Source organism: Leucoraja erinacea, chromosome 10 (assembly GCF_028641065.1).
Source record: "Leucoraja erinacea ecotype New England chromosome 10, Leri_hhj_1, whole genome shotgun sequence".
NCBI lineage: Eukaryota > Metazoa > Chordata > Chondrichthyes > Rajiformes > Rajidae > Leucoraja > Leucoraja erinaceus.
In genome coordinates, this window is record NC_073386.1 from 9,583,828 (window position 1) to 9,594,176 (window position 10,349).

At 44.6% G+C, this 10,349-nt stretch overlaps 1 non-coding gene across 1 annotated transcript; it reads left to right on the forward strand.

Moving 5' to 3' along the window:
- The first annotated feature begins 5,530 nt into the window (after positions 1 to 5,530).
- trnar-ucu (transfer RNA arginine (anticodon UCU)) lies at positions 5,531 to 5,616 on the forward strand. Its single transcript is given in 2 exon segments — positions 5,531 to 5,567; positions 5,581 to 5,616. It is a non-coding gene; the product is annotated as a tRNA-Arg (tRNA).
- Positions 5,617 to 10,349: the final 4,733 nt, after the last annotated feature.

The window sequence follows — 10,349 nt, forward strand, 5'->3', positions numbered from 1 at the left end:
CGAGACCCTTCTTCAGATTCCTATATCTTCTTCCCAATGGGGGTAGCAAGATGAGAGCGTGATGGTGCCAGGGTGGTAAGGGTCTTCGATGATATTGCCCAAGACCCTTTTTGAGGCAGTGCCTCCTATAGCTATGGGGGAGGTCAGTACTTATGGAGCAGTGACAATGTTTACCACCCTCTATGATCTCTTTTGTTCATCAGGTCATGTAATACCTGACTACAACACATCATAATCTTGCAGAAGGCAGCTGCTTTGAGCTGTCCTGCACAATTTAATTTGAACAAATTCAGAGAGGCAGGTAATTCACATATTTTGGAGCCACTGCACGGGAAAAGAGCTTCTCTGCACAGATGTGAAGAGGGAAAAAAGTAATTCCGTCTGTCCTAAGCAAAGTCCTAAGGGCGGTGAGGGAAGTAAGGTCAAAAGAGATCAGGACTGCAAAGCAGGTCAATGCCATTCATTCTGTATAGCTCCTTCCTCTGCCAGGCGTAGCACTGACCCCTGGTGGAGGAGCGTGCAACTGCAATAGCGATAACCAGCCATCAGAGGGCACTTGAAGTTACTTGAGCTGCACCAGCATTTCGCAGGTCATTTGTAGCTGGCTGTGATCTTTTCTCGCTTCCAGCTCTTCACCCACCACCCTCCCCCAAACCCCCTACTTACAGTCTGAGGAAGGGTCCTGACCCAAAATGACCCAAAAGGCTGGTGTAACTCAGTGGGACAGGCATCTCTGGAGAGAAGGAATGGGTGACGTTTCAGGTCGAGACCCTTCTTCAGACATACTCAGAAGGAATAGGAGTAGAATTAGGCCATTCGGCCCATCAAGTGTATTTGACTCCACCATTCAATCAAGGCTGATCTATCCCTCCTAATCCCATTCTACTGCCATCTCCCCATAACCTCTGACACCTGTTCTAATCAAGAATCTATGTATCTCTGCCTTAAAAATATCCATTGACTTGGCCTCCAGAGCCCCCCCAGATTCACCACCCTCTGACTAAAGAAATGTCTCCTCATCTCCTTCCTAAAAGAACGTTCTTTAATTCTGAGGCTATGACCTCTGGTCCTAGACTCTCTCACTAGTGGAAACATCCTCTCCACATTCACTCTATCCAAGCCTTTCACTTTGTGTCGATCTTTGGTATAAACCAGGGACTGCAATTCTTTGTTTCTATATTTCAGCAGTTTACAGTCATCTGTCTATTTGGCAAACCCCTCGCATTTAGCCTATGCCCATTGTACAATGTCTATTCAAACAACAAACTCAGTATCTCTGACATCCTTAAATGAGAAAAACCTAAATGCATCACAAATACAGTGACCAAAGTTAGTTGTGTTTAGTTTGGTTTAGAGATATAGCAAGGAAATAGGCCCTTCAGCCCAGACCATCGATCATTCTTTCTCACTGGTTCTATGTTATGCCACTCAACTGCTCACCACACACTAGGGGCAATTTCCAGAGGCCAATTGACCTACAGACCCGCATGTCTTTGGGATGTGGGAGGAAACCAGAGCACCTGGAGGAAACCAACTCAGTCACAGGGAGAACGTGCAAACTCCACACAGCCAGCATCCGAGGTCAGGATAAAACTTGGCTCTCTGGTTTGTTAGGTTTGAGAGAGAGATTTTGATCAAATTTTATTGCAAGGATGGAAAAGTCGAGGATAGAATCCATCATGGGGAGCCAATGACGTCTTAATTAAGGAGGGGGTGGGAGTGGGAGGGCAGGTATTAGAAGGCTATCTTTAATGATTTTTGTAAATTGTTATAACGGATTAAAAAGATGCTAAGATCCATCTTAACTCTGTCCTCTCTCGCCCGCTGGATCAAATGATTAAAATATAAGGCTATAATGACATTGTGTTTTTCATCAGAAAGCCAATGAACTGGAAGCTCCCATGTATTTTGGAAATCATCAACGAGTGAACAGTTAAAGTTACGGCGTTACAAGAGTGAGAGGGTTATATTAGGACTTTTATTAATAGGTCAGAGAAGGGGAAACTTGTCAGAGTGATAGCATAACTCATATTTATAACTGAGAACTTCGTACAACATGTGAGGTTCTTCGGCCCGTCCTGTCAATGCCAGCTTTGACAGCATGCCCATCAGTTCCATTCTGTCACTTATTTGCCTGTATTCCATGCTCTGTTAAGGTAAAACAGATATATAACAGTGCGTCCAAAGGTTTGTTTTAGTGTCTCTCGGTGGTCTTGTGTAGGGGGTGGGGGGGGGGTGAGATAGTCGCCTGCCACGCAGCATGGATTGGTCGCCTTTATAGAAACTACTAGAAAATGGTGCAGGAGTAGGCCATTCGGCCCTTTTTTTTATGTGTGTCCACTCAATCCTGTACCTGCCTTCTCTCCATACCCCCAGATCCCCTTTAGCCACAAGGACCACATCTGTCTCTTAAATATAGTCAATGGGGGGCCTCAACTACCTTCTGGGGGAATTCCAGAGATTCACCACTCTCTGGGGGATCTCTGTCCTAAAATTTCCCCCATCCACCTGTGACCCCACGTTCGGCTTTAACATCACAATCTTGGATTGCCTGTGCTTAAGAATTTTGTACGTTTCTATAAGATCCCCCTCAATCTTCTAAAATCTAGTGAGTACAAGCCGAGTCTATCCAGTCTTTATTCATATGAAAGTCCTGACATCCCAGGAATCAGTCTGGTGAACCTTCTCTGTACTCCCTCTATGGCAAGAATGTCTTTCCCAGAGTCGGGCACGGAGTTTCAGCAGCGGGCGCAGCGTGGATGTTTCCAGGGTCGCCAAAAGGGAGTGCTCCGATCGCGGGCCCGTGGACTGTTACATCCTGAAGCTGTGGTGTGCGGAGCTTCTATCCACGACTGTCCCGACGAGATGGCCTGTACATCTGGCTGCCCGTAGCGGCAACTGCGGAGGTTTATGGTCCCGACCACAGGTGGACAATGGAGGAGGACTGACTGTACTTTGTGCCTTCTACTACAGCGAAGAATGCTGTGGTGGATGTTTGTGTTAAATGTTATTGTGTATTGTGTGTTCTTTTTTGATTGTACCGCTGCTGGCAAATACATTTCACTGCACTTATATGTGTATGTGATGAATAAAACTGATTGATTGATTGACTGATTGATATATTGGTTCAACTGATCAACTACACAAGAGGACCAAAGTTATCATAAACAGATCCGTGAATTGGAAGATAGACACAAAATGCTGGTGTTACTCAGCGTGTCAGGCAGCATCTCTGGAGAAAATGGATAGGTGACGTTTCGGGTCAGGACCCTTCTTCACACATCTTTGGTATAAACCAGCACTTGCCGTTCATTTTTATTACATTCAGTCATATGGAAGTTCAGATAAACCTCATTTTTGTTGCTTTGGAAATTGAGGCTGTGGGTCAGAGAGTCAGATGCACGTATACAGTGAAGAAATGACCAACCAGATGGCACCTTATATCAGAAAATGCTGGAAACACTCGGCTGGTCAGGCAGCATATGTGGTGAGAGAAACAGAGTTACTGATTCAGGGACGGAAAGGAAAGGAAAAAATATGAAAACCTTCCAGATGTGTGATAACTGCATTTCAACAATGCCTCGCTTCATTCACTGGGCGGCAACTGATGCCCATCCTGAACAAAGCCACAAAGATATTGTCCGACCTGCTGATATTCAGTTTTTATCTCAGATTTCCAGCATCTGCATTAAAAATAAATAAATTCAGCACTTGATATAGAACATAGAACAGTACAGCACCAGAACAATATCTGAGCCAAACTCAATGACCAACTCTTATCTGCCTACATATAATCTATATACCATCATTCCCTGCATGCCTGTACGCCTGTCCGAAAATCTCTTCAATGCCACTATCGTTTCTGCCTCAACCACTATCTCTGGTAGTGTGTTCTAGGTATTCGCCACCCTCTGTATGTCAAATAATGATGAGACGGTGTACAGGAAGGAGATTGAGAACCTAATGTCCAGGTGTCAAGACACCAACCTTTCTCTCAATGTCAGCAAGACAAAGGAGATAGTGATCGACTTCAGGAAGCGAAGTGGTACACGTTCCCTAGTTTGCATTGACGGGGTCGAAGTAGAAATGGTTGAAAACGTCAAATTCCTAGGAGTCAATATCACCAACAACTTCTCCTGGAGCATCAATATTGAAGCAACAAGCAAAAAAGCACTTCAACACCTCTACTTTCTTAGAAGGCTTAGGAAGTTTGGTATGTCCCCTACAACTCTCACCAACATCTACAGACACACCATTTGCATTTTATCAGGATGCATCACAGCTTGGTTTGGCAACAACGCCATCCAAGAACACAAGAAATTGCAACGAATTGTGGACGCAACCCAGACCATCACACAAACCAACCTCTCTTCTATTGACTCCATTTATACCTCACGCTGCCTCAGCAAGGCCAGCAGCATAATCAAGAACCAGTTGCACCCTGGCTACTCCCTCTTCTCTGCTCTCCGATCAGGCAACAGGTATAGAAGTGTCAAAACGCACACCTCCAGATTCAGGGACAGTTTATTTCCGGTTGCTATCAGGCAACTGAATCACCCTACCACAACCAGAGCTACAATCTACCTCTTTGGTGACCCTCGGGCTATCCTTGATCGAACTTTGTTGGCTTTACCTTGCACTAAATGTTATTCTCTTATCACACTGTAAACGGATCGATTGTAATCGTGTATTGTCTTTCTGCTGACTGATTAGCACGCAACTAAAGCTTTTCACGGTACCTCGTTACACGTGACAAACTGAAAAGCTGGAGTAACTCAGCGGGTCAGGCAGCATCTCTGGAGAAAAGGAATAGGTGATATTTCGGGTCGAGACCCTTCTTCAGATTGAGAGTCGGGAGAGAGGGAAACGAGAGATATGAAAAGGTGCATAGAACAAATGAATGAAATGTATTCAAAAGAACAAATCAAAGCCAGCAACGATGATCAAAGAAAGGTGGAGCCCACAATGGTCCATTGTTGGCTGTGGAGAGGGTGATAACAAGTGATTGAGCTGGAGAGTAGGAGGAATCACCGGGAAAGAGCACTTCAAAACTCTCGTCGGAGATAGGAGAACTTCTTCAAATGAGGAGATTTCACAGTGGAGCAGATTAAATGTGTAAGTTAGGTTAGTTCCTCCAGTTGGCAACTGGGAAATTAATCAAATTCCTCGCTTGCCACTGTTGAAACAAAATGCATTGTCTGTTGCATCTCTCGGGCCAACTGCAGATCACTTTCTCAACTGCAGGGATGTTGAGGACACTTTAAGTGAAACGCTGTCTCCTCGAACTCAATTTCCCACAATGCTAGAACCTCGTCCCAAAATGCTGCAGAAAGAAATAAGTGGAAACTATTTTTAGGATATTAAAACAAAGCCTGCAGCGTAGGTTGTTTGCAGAAATCCAGGTCCTCCTTAAAAAAAATAGAACATGGATACAGTGAATTGGTTACATTTTATAGCAACATAACTGTATCAATGAACTGTGCGCTAGCGATGTCGAGCCATGTGGAGCTTCGGGCTAAGTTCAACAGGTGGCTCCGTGGCGCAATGGATAGCGCATTGGACTTCTAGTGGGCTGAAGGCATTCAAAGGTTCCGGGTTCGAGTCCCGGCGGAGTCGTTCATTTTTACTTTACAGGTTTAAATATTTGTTTATCTTTGCATTTCTTCTAAAACATTGCACAACCGAAACATTGCAGGGCGATGACCGATGGCAAATAGGAGCGGGTTAGTTAGACGCTGGCTGCAACAGAGTAGTGAGTGGAGGAATGATTTATTGTGGAGCCGGCGAGGCAGGGCTGAAGGAAGGAAGGAAGGAAGGAAGGAACGCATTGACTGCGGCTCAGAGTGGAGGCTGCGGGGTGGGGGTGCGGGACATGACCGTGGGGGAGATAGCGAGGGTGCGGGACGGAATGGGAGAGTGGGAGACAGGACCGGGGCTGGGAGAGAGACCGAGGGGCGAGAGTGCAGGACGGGATGGGGCTGGGAGGGGAGAGACAGCGAAACAGTGGGACCGGGGCTGAGATAGAGGGACGAGGATCGGACTAGGGACTTTGGACAGAAGGACGGGACTGGGCGAGGGAGGGATGGCGAGTCGGGGCACCAGATCAAGGGTGTGGGTGTGGGACGGGGGAGAGTGGGTGGGACAGGGATGCGCATCGACTGAGTGACCATAATACACTCGGTCGGCTAGCGTTAGTGTATTTCTTCTTGCCATGTTGTGCTTTACATTTCCCCGGATAATTGATGTGTTTTTCTTGTGTCTCTTCAGCTGGCTAACGATTCCACAAATGACAATGCAAAAAAAAGTACAGATTCTGGAAATATGAAATAAAAGCTGAAAACGCTGGACAAAATGCTCCGAGAATATTCTAATCGGATGCCTGACCCAAGGCTTGTAAAATCACTGCATTATTTATTGCTGATAAAAAAATAACGCTTAAAACAGAAAATAAGAGAGTTAACAGTCAGAATATCGTGTTTCATGAAATATAGCGCACCCCCCCTCGCTACCGAGGGGTACGTCCCTTAAAAAAAGTCCATATTGCTATTTTCCATATGGCGAACCCTCCCCTGTGAATCCCAAGTTGTAAGTGAAAATATGCAAACTTGATGCTGCTGAAAATCTTGAACTAACGGTGCCAGAATCAAACTACAGAAAACCAGAGTTTCGAATCGATGCGACACAAATGTATTTATCCCAGGAGGGAAATTGGTATGAATTTCAAATTTCTTATTGTTTCGTGTGTGCTTGGAGATTAAAACGACGGGTCACTATAAAATGGTTATATCTTACTTTTTTTTGATACATAGAAAATAGGTGCAGGAGTAGGCCATTCGGCCCTTCGAGCCTGCACCGCCATTCAATATGATCATGGCTGATCATCCAACTCAGTATCCTATACACACATCACTAAAGCCTAATTTAATGAATTTTCTGATTTAATCTTTTAGTGCCGTTTCCTGGTATTTTTTTGGTGATGGGCTTGCCCAGATAAAAGTTTATAGGTCTAATGATCTGTGACAAAATGACTATGATTCAAATTAAAATTACTTGATCTCACAAGGATGATGTTTTAGCCATTTTATTAAGTTCCCAAAACCATTATAAACAATTTTCATCGTATTTGTACCTCACCATACTGGTGCATATTATAATAATACATTTATCTTGATTTGACCAAAGAACATAATGATATCTGTATTGCCTAGATATAGGATTAGGTTGAAAATGGCGATTCATTAAATGACAGTTTGCACAATATATATATACATCTTCATTACCCAATGGCCTTAAAAAATTTGCCCTGATAAAACAAGTTTGATTTTTTTGCTCAAAAGTTCAAATCATCCAATATATTTGTTAAGTATGCAATTGGAATAGACCAGTACAAGAGACTACTACTAACTACCTCATATTTAGAACTGGACAAGTTTGAATGCGATTCGACTAAATGCCACATATACTGCTTGATTTCTCAAATCAAACAACCACTTCAATTGAAAGGTTCCGCCAACATTTTGAGAATATAATGGCTGGCAAAACAATATAACTATCAGCATGTGAGCAGAACCAAATAGACATATTTATTAATAATTTAAAAAAAAACACTCATCCCATGATGAAATCTACTGAATACATTAAGCCAAACCCCATAGCTGTTGCACTTAACAATCTTTCCAGCCAAAATGGCTTGCTTCAGTCACTTAAACCATTGATCTTCCACTTGTCATACTACCGGGGGCTTGGTATCGCCGAACCTTTGCATTGGCAAATGGCTTCTGCCCAGCTTTCAGGCCTTTATTTTCTCTTCCCATTCATCTTCACTCGAAATCTTTATTGATCTTTCATCATGAACACATTACTCCCTTCATCCCCAGCCAGTTTAAGGATAATAATATTCAGGCTACTGAACATTACAAACATGATTAATTGAAAGCATCTTCTTGGGCTATTGAAAAATCAATACTAACAAAATCTCAGCGAGTCAGCCAGCATTTGTGGAAGGAGAACATAGCACAATATAGTGTAGGAAGGAACTGCAGATATCAGTTAACACGGAAGATATACACAAAATGTGGAGTAGCTCAGCAGGTCAGGGAGCATCTCTGGTGAAATGGAAAAGGTGACGTTTCAAGCTGATACACTTCAAACCGAGAGTCAGGGGAGAGATATGAAAATGTACAAAAAACAAATAAATGAACGGTATGAAAAGAACAAATCAAAGCAAGCCAGATGATAAATGAAAGTTGGAGCCCACAATGCAGGGCTGCCAAGTTTTGTCAGAGCATTACAGTATTCTAGTACCTGAAAATCAGTATTTTGCTGAGGAAATCAGTATTTGTACGCCGTCCTATTTTGCTGAAAAAAATGTTTTTTTATGTGCGGTCATACCCATGTAAGAGTATAAGAATGCATAACTTTACTACCAATTGACATCTTCTACGCACCTTATTTGTCAGTGCATTCATTGCCATCTCTTTGTATACTTCTGTTTGAACGGCTGCTTCCTGCTTTTAGCAACAGATGATGATGTAGAAACAATTTTGGAAGCCTCCCTCTCCGTCCTCCTTACTTTTTTTCTCCCTCTCTCTTTTATTCCCTCCCTCTCCCTCTCTCCTTCTCCCTCCCCGAAGTCTGTGACCCATAGCACTGAGGCCATAGTGCTATGTTTAAAGCCTATTGCACTATAGGGGGGTTGCACGTATGATCATCGGGTCAAAGGGCGTGACGCACGGAGCAGTTCAATCCATGTGGAGGACATGGCTGCCTCGGCACACACTATTAACACACGGAACGCGTACTTTCTTACCTGTTAAAAAACGCTGAAATTGTGATTATTTGCGCTATAAATATTTGTGGGCACTGTCATTGAAAGTGGGAAGGTATCAGTATATTTGCTCTGAACCCGAGCACCAAGGTGTAAGCGGCCGGATGAGCACATCCCTCGTGACAGCCCCCACTCTCCCCCCCGGGGTCAGCGCTGTCCGGCCACGGCCGCCCTCCGCCCCATCTCCCCGTGGGCTGCACTGTCACGGGCTGTGGGTCGGCAGTGCCCATACAGGGCCAGGGGAGCGGGACCAGGTGTAGCAGGGCCGCGGTTCTGGGCAACATCAGCTGCAGCAGAGTTGGGGACGGTCTGCTCCCTCCACCCACCGTCACTGACCGCGCTACACCAACACCCCAACCTCTTCCCCCCCCCCCAACCACCTCTTTCTCTCACCCCCGGCCGCGGGATAGACGGCCCGTGTGCAACCAGTCCGGATGCTAGGCCAGAAGAAGGGCCTGCTGTGCTGCCAGCCATAGTAAATGCTTACCTGCTGTTCACTGCGTGTGCTCCAGTTGGCGTTGCGTGGCAACAGTACGGGTCACGGGTCGTGACCTCGACTGCGTGCAACCTCCCTATGTGTAAAGGCAATAGTGCTCCAGCTGGTGGCGCTATAATTAGAACCTATGGCGCTGTTCGTTTAAATCCCCACGCGCTAAACTGACAGCGCTGTTTAAACCTGTAGCGGGACAGGCAGATCAAAGCTTACAAAAATTATCATCCAGATCTCGAAATTTAAAATACTAATACATTTAATTTGCTATCATTTTTAGAGGTACAGTATGGCTTTTAATATACTTGCATTTTTTAAGCAGCAAGATGAAACAGGAAGTCGGGCCGATTTAAAAATTAAACGTATTTTACAAAGCAAAATCGTACATCTGTATTCTTACTGCATTTCCGTACAAAATACGGAAAATCCGTACTACTTGGCAGCTCTGACAATGGTCTGCAGTTGGCTGTGGAGAAGGTGATAACCAGTGGATACAAACAAACTATGCAGGAGAGTGAAATAGTACGACACTAGAACGGGGAAGGGAGAGAGGGAGAATGCAAGGGTTACTTAAAGTTAGAGAAATCAATAATTCATACTGCTGGGTTGTAAGCTGCTCAAGCGAAATATGAAGTGCTGTTCCTCTAATGTGCGTTGGCTCATTCTGAGCCTTTAAAGCACAGGATCAGGCCCTTCTCAGTTAAATGGTCAGATGAGCCAGTATCCAAACACCTGGATGACAAACCTGCAGCTGGCCACACTTACTGCTAATGCCCATGTATTTTCTGGCACTATTTGTGGGGTTTTCACCCAGGAGTGACTGCACCAACTGAGCGCGGCTGATTTTGGTTGAGAAAATGTTGCTCACCACATTGCGTAACTGAGCCTTCCTTGGTCTTCATGACGGATCCAAAAGCAGGAAACCAAACTGTGAGGAACTTGAAATAATATTTTTTGGGGGGGTGGGAGGAGCGGGGAGGGGTGGATGTAATGTGTCATTAAAGCTGATTACATCAGTATGATTGAAGGCCA